Raw genomic sequence first — 16,188 nt, forward strand, 5'->3', positions numbered from 1 at the left:
CTTTCCCTGGGAGCCAGCTTATCAAATACTGTTCCAGTCTGGAAGTATCAAAAGGAGAGGAAACATGAGCATTTTTCTACTTCAAGAAAGAAAACCAAGAAAACCAAAAAAATTTTAATACAACTCTTTTCAGCACCAGATTCATCATACCAAGTCAATATAAACCCATCTACTCCTTGTTATTGAAATGCTGGTGGATTAATATAGAGGAAAGAGAATGCACAAAGAAAGTCAGAATTTATCTGTACTGTTCTTACAACGTGGATTACCTCATGAAGTAATTGGATTTTTTTTCATTTTCATTATCTCTGATACAGTTTGTTCCTTCTGCTCTGATTCACAGCACAAACCCCCCCAAATTACAGAAATTAATTTCTATTTTAGTGTCTTCAATTTTGTTCTATTTTTTTATTGTTTTATCAGGCCTTAAATCCTAGAAATTCCCTTGCTCTGCCTGAGAGAAGAAAACTAAAATGCTGTTACATATACATCTACATTCAAAAAAACCCATTTAGTATTCAGTCCTTTTAGCTGCAAAATCAAATGCACCCAATGGCACACAAAGAGGAATCAACATCAGGCATACATTTCAAACACATTACACAAGTAATCAAAGAAAAAAGGGAAGACATCTGAAGTAAAGCTACTAGCATAACAGACTGTGCATAAACCATTGAGCCTTTTGAGTGGGATAAGTATATTTCAGGCTGTGCCACTAATGTGATGTTTTAATGGTGTGAGAGCTGTAAACAAAACTTCTTAAAGATGGATAATAATCTATGAAGTCTGCTATAACATTTAAAGGACCAAATAAATAAATATACATCTTTATTTTCCTGCCAAAAGTGGACATCACATAAATCCTGGTGATGGATGCTACAGTGTTGAGAATGTTGTCACTTTTTCTGGACAATGAAACAAAACCACAGAAACCAGCAGGGGAAGCAGCCAAGTTTAGCCACCATATTTGGGCATCACAATCCTATAAATACCCTCTCAGCATCTAAACAAGGCTTTGATTTTCATTCCCCTTGTAAGAAAATGATTAGTTGTACCATGCTAATAATATACTCTGAAATACCCAGGAGTCAGAATCAATGTTCATGTAATAACACCAGGATGTGATTCCACACTTTGGCAATAACATCCCGCTGTAAACGTGCAACCAAGATGTGTGCAGGGAAGGCTCAGTAACACAGTTCCAGGGAGTTGTGCACCATCAGGTCCAACCCAGTGACCAGCCATGGCAGGGGAGGAGGACACAGGAGGACACAGACTGAGCTACTATAGCCTAGGCTGATAAAGGATCTGGCTCAACTGCTCCTTGCATGAGCTCATTACACACTGTGAGCACGATGCTATCACTGAAGTGCTCACAATGAAAGCCCACACCAGACATTCCTGTTCTTTCACTTGACTTGGGGGAAAAAAAAAAAAAGGTACACCAACAGCTTTGTGTTCATTCATATCACAAAGAATGCAATATACAATATGTTATCACAAGAAAATCATGTATCAAAAAACCCCCTCTTGATTTCATTTAATTTAAAAAGAGACAGAACCAGCCAGTCTGACATCCTATCATGGCTCTGCTTTGTTTATCAACAAAACCCACATACTACAGCCCATAATTCAATTTTAAAAGTATATTAGCTAGCAGTTTTATAATCAAGATCATTTTTACCACTGGAAATGATATAAACTTGGACAAGGATAACATTCAGCACTAACAAATGGGAGGGCATCAGAGTTATGCTTTCTAGGCACAAGTGGTAATTGGATTGGAAGGCAAAGGTCAAGAAAACAGTAATACTCTTATGCATTAACAGAAGGCCTGTTCTGCTCCACAGTGCACTACCCAAGGCCATTTCCTTCCTTAATATTAAAATTCTAATCAGCCTTCATCTCATCTGCAGAAATTTATGACCTAGTCCAAGTTCTGTGTCTACCTTTAGAAACAAACAGACCTGGAATATGAGACCCACCATGTTATAAATTCTTAATTCAACTATAAAAATCTGTACATACACAAGTGGGGAATGTTTCAAACATGCTGAGTTCCACACTGTGCAACACAGTGAATTATTGCTAAGACACTGCAAATGTCTTGGACTCTAAACTGTATTAATTACAGCTGTATTAATTACAGATTTGATGTTAAGATCCTAGATACCAAACACTAAGGAAACAGGGCCCAGTCTGGATTAAATTAAAATGGAGAACTATAACCACAGAAAGAAATTTTTGATAAATTTGTCTTAAGCAGTGCCTTCCAAACTGTGGGGCACTGGCTACAAGCAGTATGCCTGTTTTTCCTAAGCAGCTTGTAAGCACTGCCAGAAAACTTGAGCATGTTCTAAGCACTGTGGCTGTTAAAGTCGGTGCCTCTGGCAGGACCCGTGTTTGAGGACTTGCAGAATACTGAAAAATAGGCTGCTGCTTCTAAACAGAGAAAATAGCTCACTCAACCCTTTAGCTGTTTTGTTTTTTTTCTTTTGCTCCCAAAGAGTTACTTACCTCTGACTTGAATATCATATCTCAAAATTAGGCCAACAGCAAAGGAAAGGAAAAGGAGGTCTGGAGAATGAAATGACAGCATGTTTACTCTGCAAGTGTAGTAGTTAGGAAATGGCTAGAAGGGCAGAATTATAAATCTAAATGCCTAAGTCTCCAAATAAATTATTAAAACATCAAGCTCAAGCTTCAAACAGTCGTAACAAACCCTGAAGGCCACAAGTGTGAAGGTATGCATCTAGTCTCCATGGCTCCATGTAGCTTGAGAGTAGGTATTTATGTCAAAACAAATGGGTGGGCCACTGATGTAGCAACCACACCACTGCCTCCTCCTTGCAAAATCCTCTTCCTCTTTTTTATGATAACAACACGTTTGACCCATCTCCAGCTTCTCCATTCACAAGCACATTAGCACTCACCATCCTTTCTCCTGCCTCCCTCCTACAACCCCTACCTCTAGTAATGCTGATTACTAACAGGAGACACAAAGCTCTTTTCTGTTGACTGATGCAGCAGGTTAGGAGAAATAACCACACACCATTAGGCACACAGCAGAAAGCAAAGCAGTACTGACATCCCAGCTGCAGCTTGTCAGGAGGCGGTCACATTCAGATGGGCCAACTACTTGGCAAGAAAATGCCCAGGTTCAACCCAGCCAGTGAGCCAGGAGACACGTTCCCTTCTGGGGAGCTGCCTGGCCAGCAATGGTGCCACTGGGCCCAACAGCACTGGCTGCCTCTCAGCTGCCAGGAGGTGAGAGAAAGCTCTCCTCGAGCTGTCAGCTTAGAGAACAGTGAGAAATACAAGCTTTGGGTGGGCATAGGGGTGTGAATATAAATAAAATCAAGTCAGCCTACAAGGCTGGGACACTGCACAAAATATTAAATCGGGTAGTGAGTAATTTTACAGCAACCATGGTAAAAAAGAATGGATGGTGAAGTGCAAGGAACTGCTCCAGCTGGTCATGTAACCACTGCTGAGGAATTCAGCTAATGTCCCTGGGCCACAGCATTGCCTTCAGACAGAAAAACAAGCTTTTAAATCTGGAATAGCTGCACTGGCCTACACCAAATTCAGATCCAGTATCCAGCATTACCCTGGGAGAGAGGGGAAACATAAGGAGGAAGAAAAACTTCACTCAGTCCGTGCAGTTTCGCAGCAAGCAGAATTGCCTAATGCCATCAAGTAAAATTGCATCTTAATTGTAAGGCCATTGTCAGTATTTGAATGCAATTTCCTCAATACTTTTCCACTCCGTAAGACACGCCCGGCAATTAGAAGCAACTTTGAAGACGCCCTAGGACTGATCCCTCTGCATGTTATCTGAATAAAAATCTTGATTTGCCAAACTTAGCATCCTGTACACGCTGTACTGGCAGGTGCTGCTAAGGCTGCTTATATTTCAGACTGCAGAGACAGTTCACTGATTGACCAACAGCTCTAAAATATATTTGGGAAAGTTTCCCAGCCCTCAAACTTTCTGTTTAACCTCTCTGGGCATTTACCAATAAACAAATCAGAAAATTTACACAAACCCACTACAAACTGGCAGTTATAAAAAGAGAAAGTAAAGAACATAATTGGATTATGAAGTTTATAAGATTAATTGCAAAAGTTTTCTACAAAGTAGTGCTTGCAAATACATCTTCATTTATGTAACAAGTAATGACAAACAGCACATAGGACATCCTGGCAGTTTAGACTGACCTTCAGTGATGTAATCATGCAGACTCTCTTGGGTAATTCTTAACTTTTTCTGCTATGTCTCAATTGTTTTAATAAAAAGGGTTTTTTTCCTTAATAAAAAACCTACAGACATGGCAAAGACTTTTTCATGTTGTGGGGTTTGTTCTTTAATTTTACATTTTTAAAGCATGCCATCAAATATCTTCAGAAAGAATGTGGCACAACATTTATTCTGCCTACTTATTCTGGATTATGTATCTCTAAAAAAAATAGTTACAAAACAAACAATCCTCTGCTCAAATGGTAAGCACATAAATTTATTTGGGAGACAATGCCAAAAAGAACAGGTAGCTGGGAAAAGCTGACAAACATTCTACGTACAAAGACAGAACTGAAAAGTTTAGTGCCATTTAAAAGTTGGCTTGTCAGAGAAATTAAGACTTCTGTAACACAACAAGTTACATGCAAAGGCACTAAACTATGACAGTAATAGTTGCAGTGACTTTATCTGTGGAGAGTAGATATTCATGGCTACAACAGTCACAAAGGCAGCATCTGCCACTTACAAATACCGCCTGGGTGACTACAAGTCTCACATTTGTGCATATCTAGATGTACTGTAATCTAGCATAAAAATATTAGCTGAGAAGCATATCAAGTTAGGCTTGTCAGCCCTAATATTTTCTGGTGATTTGAACAAGGCCAGAGAATAAGATAAGCATCTTTACAAATCCAGTTGGCTTCACTTCAAATCCAAAGCTTGTTTCTATGCTGCACAAGGACAGGAGCCCACGTAAAATCAAATTTTGAATGCAAAGCCAATCCAGTTCTGCTCATCATCCTCCTATCTGGAACCTGCCTGCAGCAACAGTTCTTTAGGAGCTCACTGTCCTTCACTGAAATACTACACAACATGCAATTATTTTTGTAAGAAAGTGTTTTTGTAAGAAATTATTTTTGCAGAGCTAAATTTAGCTTAGGTACAACCTATCATTTCTTTATTTAACAAAAACCTTTGTGTTTTTAAGTTTATGTTAATGAAGTATTTTGATTGGCACTCATCAGTTCAACATTACTTCAGCTTTCTTTGCAGGTTTTTTTGTTCTTTTTTAATCAAGCTGGTAAATACTCCCAATTTTTCCAAATTGCAAATCAGCTTAATTTGCTTGGGAGCTAAAACTTGGAGCGAACAACAGTATTTTCAAAACAAATACATCAACTTAAAGCAAGGGCAGTTGTGGTTCATCTGAATCATATGGCTCCAGATTTCAAATCTAAGCTAAGGAAATCAAGGTTATGACATCCTGCAGCTGGGACAAGCACTGTTCATAAAGCAGTGTTAAATCAAGACCACTTGGCCAGTTCAGGCAGTTGCTTGTGTGGAAGTGAAAGATCCCATGAGAGCATTAAAGAAAAAGAAAGGTTTTGGTGTCCTAGCCAAACCCCCCTTTCCTCCACTTGCTGCTACCAGGGGCTAGGTTTCTTTAGAGCAAACGACTGTGGAAGGTTGCTGCCAAGTAACTGCTACTGATTTATTTGCATCCAATCACAGAGAACAGGAATTAAACACTTCACAAAATTACATGGACACGTTCATTACAAAAGGTTTTCCTATGCTACACAAATGCCAAGTGACTGAGCCTGCTGCTGAGTAGGTTGTTTTTTAGGCACATCAGTTTGGTAAGTTGATTCATCGTAAGGCTACAGAAATGCTTCTATCAACACAGAGACAGATGCAGTGGCAGGGAGATGTAGCTGGAGCTTTAACAAGGCAGCAGGGGTCACGCTAGTAGTGGGGGGATAGGCAGGTAAAACTTTTCATTCAATCTGGGAAACTCAAGACAGGAAAGGGATCAGGTCTGAAAACGATCTTTTCCAGTCTTCCATTGAATAGCATCTTAAGATCTATTTGGTGATATAATAAGCATTGATAAAATACCTGAGAGCTGACATTTTCATTTATAACAGAAGAAAAAAGTTTGTTTTCTAAATGTTGTGAGACAGTTCTGGTGGCTGAAGCAGAGGGACCACTCACTGCTTCCCTGAACACCAGAATAACTGCGCCTGCAGTTTGTTGTTTAAAAAAAAAAAAAAAAAAAAAGCAGGGAGGAAGCATGAAACAGCAGTACTGATTGGAGTCTTTGACAACACTCGATGCCAATGTCATGCTGTGTAAACATGTGGATCCATTAGACAATTGTTGGAAGCAGTGAATTCTAAATTTGATCTAGTGATAGGACTCATGCTGTTCGGGAAAAAAAAAATATGGGGTTGCGAAACCACACAAGGAAAACTTTTCAGACTTGTTAAAAACAAAAAATTCAATGTGAACACTGTTGTATTGGATGGCCTGCAGATCTCAGCCTCTGAAGAGTCTTAACAGACAGAAAAAAAAGACCTGAACTCTTGGCTTTCAACCTGTTAAACAAGTTTATAAAACGTATTCCAGTCTGAAAAGATAAACATTTTCATAGAGAAGAATTTATATTCAGGTGAGGAATCCAAAAGATTTTCCTTCCTAAAAGACTATCTGCAGTGATGATTTATATCTTCTTCCACATTCCTCGTGCAGGCTGCTGCCTGAACTAATGAATCAATTTTAGTGAAGCCTGAGCTCTACGGCATCCCCTGTGATGCTGGTCTGGGGAAGGGAGTGGTGGTGAACTGCCTTCCTCTGGTTTGTGCTGGCAACACAAAGCCTCTTGCTTCACAGCACTTAATGATCTAAAACACAGGTTGCCATTAACTCCTTCATCAGCTATAGAGCTGCCACTCCTTATCTCTTTTTCTTAAATATAGCCCTGCAATAATTTCTGTTGGGATTCAGAATTATATTGTATTAATATGATTTGTATTTGTTAGAAGATAAAACACAGGCCTGATGAATAACATGATACATTAGACATTTGAAAACACTCTCCACTCTTCCAGATATCTAGAAATACCACTCTCATTCTGCCCATGCTACAACTTCATTTCAAACTGATTGGTCACCTTTCTATTCCACTCAAGTTGCTTACATTAAAAGACCAAAACCAGTGGGTTCAGCTCCCAACAAAACTGCAAACCCACTCTAAAGCTGTCACTGCAAAACTTGTTATTCATCACCACAGGATTAGAGACACGGAGAGCCAGTGTGTATAGCTCAGCATTTCAGTTATGATTCATGTTGTGATTTAATCATTCCTGAAACATGGTTTACTACATAAAAGAAATTGTACCTCAACAACAAGAATCAGAAAGCAAGAAAATCAAATCAATCCAGAAGAGCTACTGAGTCATTAAGGAGGAAGGCAACAAGATACACATTACCCTTCTGAATCTTGAGGAGGTCAGCAGTAGCAAAGCTTCTCGTTGGTGGCTGCTGGGTGACTACAGAATGAGGTGACCCTGGCTGCTGTCTTAAAGCACTTTTTTCCCCAAATAAAGTATTTTGTTTACCTCAAAATTCAGTGATAATTATGTACTCTTTAACTAGTTCATCTTTCCCCTTAAGGGAGAACTCATCTAATCTTAAAAGTTATCTTGCTCTCCACATGTTACTGTTCAATCACTTATCTAAGCTAAAACACACCTCTCTAATACCTATATATGGCTCTATATGGATTTATTTTTTTTTACTGCAAGACATAGGGAAATTAGTGTTTTCCATTTTTCTTCTTTAGATAATTACATCTGCAAATTGAACTACTGGTTACAAATTTTTGAATAGTCAAATATATTCTACTTTGCTGTTTATAATTTAATAAAATATACTTGTTCTCCATATTTTTCACCCCCCTGTGTGCAAAAGAGCAAATTTATACTCAGTAACCAAAGTAAATTAGCATAACACAGTATGTCAGAACCACTATTTTTTACAATAACAAACCAAATCTGAACTGTTACATGTCAGTTTTAATCCAACAAGCATGACATTTTCAATGAGGAGAAGGAAGTTATGTTTCTATTTTTAGATCAGTCGACAGCTTGTGTTCAAGATCCTCAATTCACCCCACAAATGTAAATAAAACCATCAACACCCCTGGGATAAATTAATTCTATCAACTTTTCAGCTACAGTCAAGTCAGCACAGGCAGCAATTCAACATCAAACATGACAATCATGCTGTAGATTTTGCAATCACTGGATGAAAACACCATATATTGTGAATACACAGAGCATGGTACAGTGAGATGTAAGACAAAAAAATGAAAGTGATCTGTATTTATCAGAAGTTATTAAATTTCCTCTCTTTCAGTCACTTGTAAACAACTGTTTCACCTTTTCTTTTTCTTTTTTCCTCCCAGTGGCTCAATCTCAGACTGACATTCTCCTGGGCTGCACCTCATGTAAGTACAACTAGAACACTACAGTGTGATTATTATTGCACGTGTTCATTTCACCAATGTACTACAGCAAAATATTTACCCAAACTGGAGTTCTAGACCTGCTATTTACTTCTGTGAAAAGCTTAATAAAAATCTTACTGTGTCCTCACTGAAGAGTTAGCTAAGGCAAGCAATATTTACTCCCAGATTCTCCTCATTCTCCAAGATCACAAACCAACCACCTACGTAGTCTCATTAAAAGATACACCCACTTTACTACATCTTTGTAGGTTTGTGAATCTGGACTGCATGGAGGTGCCCCATGACCTTGAAGCACTGCAGGGCTCCTTGCCAGGCAGGGGAACCTCTGTTGTTCAGAGGAGCTGCAGAAACAGAGTGGAGGAATGTCAGCACTCAAAAGGTCTGCAAACTGTACAAACTGCCAATCCATGTGAAGAAGGAATGGAGGCTGCAATGCTCTCCCTGCCACCTCTGCCACTGGGCATCATGACAGTTCAAACTGCCTGAACACTCAGAGCCCACAGGAGTGGTTTTCATACAGACATGGGCTGATCAAGGAGAGGGAGGAAGGCAAAGCCAACACCTAGTCAGTCAGCTTGGGCTAGCTGTGCAGATAAGAAGAAAGCCAAACAGATGAAAAGAGACTCAAAACTCAGTCTTCTCTAAGTGGCCAATGCCATTCATCTGAGCACTGATGGTGCAAATGCCATCAACACTCAGTGGGCATTATTTGCAGGCAGCCTGAAGAACATGCTCAAGTGCAAGGGTTGGCACCTGCCCAGAGGGCTGGGGAACAGGTCAGTTGTTCATCCCAGGCCAACTAATGAGCAAAGGACTAGGCCAGAAATCATTTAATGTTAATACCAGCTGTGCCAGGACCAAGTGCTGTCCTGTTGCTCTCAGTAAATCATTCCATCCATTTCATGTTCTCCTGTGTACAGTGAACATAACATTTTTGTGCCCAGAGCCCATGTCTCTTGTGTTTAATCCCCAATTTTATATTCTAGCCATAAATGCTCTGCCTCCTTTTTACTTTGATAAAGTACAGTCAGTATCAATAGGTAACACTTTTTAAAAGCTTATTTCCAACTATTGTGAAACAGGAGCTGAACGTTTATGGAGTAGTTATTTTTTATGTCAATTTACCATAGGGCCTCTTTAGCTACAAGCTTACAGCTGGAGGCCCCAAGGCATTTTTTGGGAATGGAAACTTTTTGAGCTCAGCTCTTAACAAATTTCCAGCCTGCAGTATGTTTTTCATTAGTCTACATGGTGTTATAATAAATGATGCACTTCCTCTTCCATTTTATTATTTTTTGAGCATGCAACAATTTTTCTGTGTCTGTTTTCTATTACTTTCAATATACTCAACCACACTAATCTTAGAGTCTATGTTTAAAGACAGAAAGGGTATATAGAGTAGGATATCAGCTATAGTAAGATAAGCTCCATTATCCCAAAACTTAAGAGTTGGCCCAGAAAAGACTCCTCTTAGGTACACACCTGCAAGACTCAACTAAAAAAGTTTGATCCCATTGGCCAGACATAAAACATTAAAAATTCCATAGGCCTCCATGTAACAGAATTATAAAAAGGTCTCTCTTGCATAAAGACCAACCTGGCACTTCTCTGTATGGTTTTGGGTCCCCCAGTACAAGAAAGTTTTCAATAAACTGGAGCAAGTTGAACACCAAGATAGCCAGTGGGCGGGAACACATACCCTGTGATGAGAGGCCAAGGGCACCAGGCTTGTTCAGGCTGGAGAAGAGAAGGGTTTGGGTGGACCCAACAACCTTTCTGCTGCACCTACAAGAGCCTTTTTAAGAAGACTAATGGAGGCTCTTTACAATGATGCATGATGGGATGAAAAAAGATAATTGCTATAAGTTGAAAAATGTATGGCTCTGAACATGTAAGGGAATATTTATCATTTTTTACCATAACCCAACATAAGAAGGACACAGAACTCCTCAAGCATGTCCAGAGGAGGGCCACAAAGATGAGCAGAGGGCTGAAGCACCTTCCCTGTAAAGGCAGGCTGAGGAAGTTGGGGTTGTTCAGCCTAGAGAAGAGGAGGTTCCGTGGTGACCTTACAGGGACTTTCAAATATCTGATGGGGGCCTACAAGAAAGCTGGGGCAGGGCTTTTTACACGAGGGTGTAGTGAAAGGACAAGAGGCAATGGTTTGATGCTTAAAGAGGGAAGATTCACACTTTTTCAAAGATAGCCTTTTTATATTTTCCTTCTATACATATTTTTTAATAATAATTTATTCCCAGGGCTAACAACATCAGGAAAACTAGGCTATGCCAACAAGAAGGGATTCCAGTTAAACATCATCAAGTCTAGCATACTGCGTTTAATTTACAAATCTTTGATTTCTAAATGAATGGCAGTTCAAAGTACACATTAAACACAGATACTTTCTGCTTATGTATGTGGAGATTGTTAGAGATTAAGCCACTTTTAATTAAAGCCTTAAGCAGGTGTCAGTTTGTGATACTCTTTGAATTTGGTTTAAACAGATACATGTTCCACAATTACCCAACAGCACACTTTAAATACAAGCAGAATCAAAGAGATCTTCCTAAACAAAGCAAAGGGAAGCTACTTTGTCAGATGGTTTAAAGCTTGGTCCTACTCATACATGGAACATGATCTGTTTAGTTGGAAACTGCATTCCAAAACACTTCAGAAATAAATAAAAGCACTGCAAACAGCCCTCCAGGACAGAACCCCAGGCCACACCAGACTTACTATTCAGTGGGGTTTTCTTCTGCCGCTCTATATGCATCTAACTATCCAAAGTCAATTTGCAGTATTGAGGCCTAAACCCGATGATTTAAAAACATTCTGAACTCCAATCACCAGGGCTTTAAAGATGAAATGGAATGATTTCTGAGTAATTTTTCTCTCAGTGTCATACTTCAGAGTGATAGCAATATGAAGAGTACTCTGTTTCTCCATTACTGAAAGGTTCTTTATTTCCTTTTTTTAAAAGGAAATCCAAAGATTAATTTAAAGCCATCTGATGAAAAATACCTTAATATTTACCTTCATATTTTGTTGTAATATGTACTGAATTCAAGTGAAGTTATTTCAAAAATTATCCTGGATGCTTCTCATTTCAAGATGTTAAATATTGGCTCTTAAAAATTTCCATTACACATTGTCTGACAATATTTGCTACACTGGACTACATGAACTGACTGTTAATTCTTACAGAGGTAATGATATTAAAGTTTGCAGAAGTTGGGCATTGGTGACATTTTAAAATTTCATACTTACTGTAAGTTGCACCTTTCCAGCTCTAATTTCACATTAAGTAAGGGTAAAAAAAATGGCTTGAACTGCCAAATGCATAAATTGTCTCAATCCCTTTTACCTGTTATATCATCACTAATAGTTACCCTTAACCTGGTCTCCTAATCACCTTTTAAATGATGGCACTAAACATTAACATCTCTGCAGTGGTGTTAGAGCTGGCACCTGAAGACAATGAAAGAACACACATGTCATTCCAGAATTTCATACCTAGTAAATTACAAACTGAAGTCCCAAAGTCAAGACAAGGCCATTAGTAGAGCTGTGGGAAGAAAATAATGAGGGAGATGGAGACAGCAACCTGCAGCTGACAAGGTCAATGGTGTGCAGCAGGTAGCTTGGGGGGTGGCTGACATGGAGGCAAAGATCACAATTGGCAAAACAAAGGTTGCTGACCAGCTGGAGATGTTACCTACAAGAAAAAAGTACCAGCCTCTCAGGTGATGGTTAATGGAAGCTACAGCTTGACTGCAAAGGCAAAGTTTAAAAAGCATGGGATGATTAGCATGAAAGCAGAATTCTTGGAGCTTCAACTGATCCTAAAGGAAAGACTGGGCACCCTTCTAAAAACCAGGTTCTGATTTTCAGATGTTTTTCTTTTTCCTTAGTATTAAGTACAGCAATATTGCAAACAGAGAAGTCTGAAAAATATAAAAAATGGTAGAAACCAAGATCAGTTTGCTTCAACAATAACATATAAATCTGGAGTAACCATGAAAGCTTGAATCTCCAGATATGCAGTAGTGCAACTGAGAGCTACAACCAGCTCGAATTTGATCAGGATTTTGGGCTGGAGACAGTGTGAGGAATTTACTTTAGCCAGGAAAGAACAAAGTCAGGTAAGATTCTTTTAGCAGCTATGGTAGACACAGGTTATTAAGAGGCCCTTTGCATGCATGGCTTCTCCACCTCCAGCTTTCTTTGCTTGGAGCTGCTTATGTAACTAACACAAAAGAAAATAACCATTTCTAGGTTGTTTTCCTTTGCAAGCTCTGGGCTGCCAGGAGGAACAGAGAGAATTCCAAAGCAGCTTCCCTTCTGTTGCTCTTTTGAGCGCTTTTCTTTGAAGTGGCACCCTAAGTGGCTGCTCATTCACCACTTTTGTAGGTAGTCTTTAAAGCAATACTTTCCACCCATCAAGCTTAAGTACAGAAATATACAATTAATTAATGCAAGTAAGTGGTGTTACTACTTCAGCCTTTTATTTCTGCTTGTTGTCAGTCTCTAAGACGCAATTACTCTTTGTAGTAGGATTTCAGACACTGCAGAAAATGCTGAACTTTCCAGGCTGATCTGATATGGTTTGTGTAACACGGGAACAATCTAAGGAAAACATTTAGCTATCACTTGCAGGAAAAGAAATCATTCTTAAAATCTAGAAACAAAGAGTCAAAGTCCACAATGGCTCTAACCACTTTGCAGTGTTACTGTGCAGTATTTAACTGAAGGTTTAACCCTTTGTTCTGACGTGCCTTTTGTTTTTTCAAACCCCTCCCCTTTTTTACCCAAAAGATGAGTAACCCTAAAATTAAATTTTATATGGAATGATTGCAAAGTAGACTGCCTAGAAAATCTTTGTTTGTTAACAGACAAATGGACCACTTACCTACCAGATGGCTGCACTGCAACCAAAAATGCATCTAATGCTGCTTACAATACTAGTGGCCAAGAGCCACATTACTGGTTTCCAAATATTTTCCTGGTGTGGAATGTTTGTAAACCATCCCCTTTCGCTGCTGCCAAACTGCAGGAGCACGCTCCAGAACAGTTTTAGTTCTTAACTAAAATAATATCCCCACATTATTAAGAAGTATTATGGAGAAAAGATTTCAGTGAATCTGTCCTAATGCAATGGCTCTTTCCCATTTCCACATAGCGTGTATGTTGTTTATTTTCATTCTTAAAGCACAGGATTTTATTGCCATAATTATCTCATTTTCTCAGAGTACAAATAGTCCCATTTTTATTCATTGAGGTCAACATTTTTGTTGCATTCTTCCTCTGATTTTTTCTTCCCTTTAAAATTTGCTATCAACAGCAAATAGAATAGATTTATGCTATCAAAATATCTGTTGAGGTGGAGCTTTATTAATAAATTTTATTTTCAAATTAACAGACACTAAAGTGACAATAGTAAAATGGGCACCTAGAGGAAATAAATGTTTTAACTCCGTTTCCATTCTCCACAGAAGTTATAAATAGTTCTTCAACCTCATCTTAACAGAATTTTGTGCAAGAAATTTCACCAAAATCTGAAAGGTCTCAACAAGTAATGTTCAAATCAAGCAGATTTTAGAAGCTAGCGGTACTTCGTGGTCAGATGGCTATGAAATCCTGCTAGTTATGAGCCACAGTCTTGAGCATGGAATCTTGCTGCTTTGTATCTTTTTTAAAAAGAGATTTTGTAATTTTTTTGTAATTTTTTTTATTTATTTTTTTCCTGCTTGTCCTGTGCTACAAAGTGAGCTGTAGGGCCTTCAGTCTATCCTGCAGCCTTCATAAAATACACCCAGAGGGTTAAAGCCCTTCACTCAGCCTCACCATCTGAGGTCTGCAAAGGGAAGAACCTGGTAACAGGAAAAGGTCAGGAGCAGTGTATTATACTCTCTGTGTTTGGATTAGTTCACAATAGCTAAATAAACTGATTTAATTTCTAATGACATTTTCAAACAATAGTGAATAAAATTATCCAAAGCATGCAGAGACAAAATATGCACACAGATGCACCATAATACATCTCTGATACATCTACACAAGCAATGACCTAACTGCCAATTTCAGCAGTTTGGCCTTTCAAATTGGAGGTCAAATATAAAGGAGCTCAAGTTAAAAAAAACCCCACACTATTGAATAGAAGAGATACAAATAACTCCTGCTTCACCCATTTTTATTACTCCCTTTTGCATGCAATTATTAGGTTTTGTCCTATGTTTTTAGCATAGAACCATGTTTTTGAAACAAAATCATGGTCTTTTCAAAATAAATAAATAAAAGGCATGCTACTGAAGTGAATCACAAGCTCGGAAGATTTTTGGAAAGCTTCTCTGAATTAGTGGGGTTAGCAGGTCTGAGGGATTTTAACTAAAACCACATGAGGATCCCAAGTCATGTCAGCAGAGGAAGGAACTGCAATGGATCCAGATGCTACTGCTCCTCTCCCAGCCTGTTTGTCACTGACCCACTGGAGGTTCCCACTCCTGTAGTGATGGAGCCAGCACAAGGGAAATAACATTCCCGCACCTGCCTCAGCAGCTTGAGTGCATTGAAATGCTCCTTAAAAGCGTGGAGCTTTGAGGTCCCTTTTGGAAATCGAGCTGGGAGAGGGCAGCCAGACATGTCCCTCTGCTGAGGCTGCTGCAAGGCTGGGAAGGCTCAGCAGAAGAGGGCTCGTTGGGGCCGCGGCACATCCAGCCACCGCAGCAAGTTTCACCAGTGCTCGTTTGCCAACGGCCCTTAGGGGAAGCTGCTTGAATTTCTCAAACTAGAGACACTGGTTCTGAAGAATGAATGTATGATTGATGGGGTTGCAGCACTGGTATAAATGTGGTCGCCTTTAGAAAGTTTTCCATCGACGTTCTTAGAACCCAAAATATTGCAGATGAAAAATGGAAAGGGATTAAAGAGTTGTGCTCATCTAGCAGGCAGTTCTAAAGCAACTAAGCTCAGTTTTGCAAATAGGTCTTGTTTACTTCAGCTGATTTGTGTTCAGCTTCAAATTTTTAAAAAGTATTTTCAGACAGGTTATGACCAAATATGAACTTGGTGAACACTTACACTAAGATAAAACACAAATAAACAGTCCTGAATGAGTTATATTAATATTACATCTTACTTACACACTTAAAACAACAGTACTGGAAAATAAGAAGTCAGTGGTTGCCCACACCATGGTCTCCATCCTGTACCACCAACTGTTGGCACTCCTCTGAAGGTACCATCATTTCAGCTTAAGATAAAAGTATACTGAGGGATATTTCTGATAATCCTTTTGTATTAATAACTATTCTTTATAGACAATTTACACATGAGCATGAAGAGCCCACATGTACACTCACTAATTCACTAATGTCATAGTGATGCTTCAGTAAAACCACTTCAGCTCATAAAATAATATTCTGGCAACCACAGTTCTAAATAACTACTTTCACTTTAACCTTGTGATTTGTTTAATCCATTTTAATCACTAACTCTACTTAAGTCTAAGTGACTGCATAGAGCACTCCTATAAGATGAACTTCTAAACATCTGAACAAAATTTGCTGAACAAAATCGAACTGAACTTCTTAGGTTTTGTCTTAGTTAGCTCCTGTAAGTAAAAAATACTATCAGAATT

The sequence above is a fragment of the Chaetura pelagica genome, unplaced genomic scaffold (assembly GCF_000747805.2).
Source record: "Chaetura pelagica isolate M959 unplaced genomic scaffold, ChaPel_1.0 scaffold138, whole genome shotgun sequence".
Lineage (NCBI taxonomy): Eukaryota > Metazoa > Chordata > Aves > Apodiformes > Apodidae > Chaetura > Chaetura pelagica.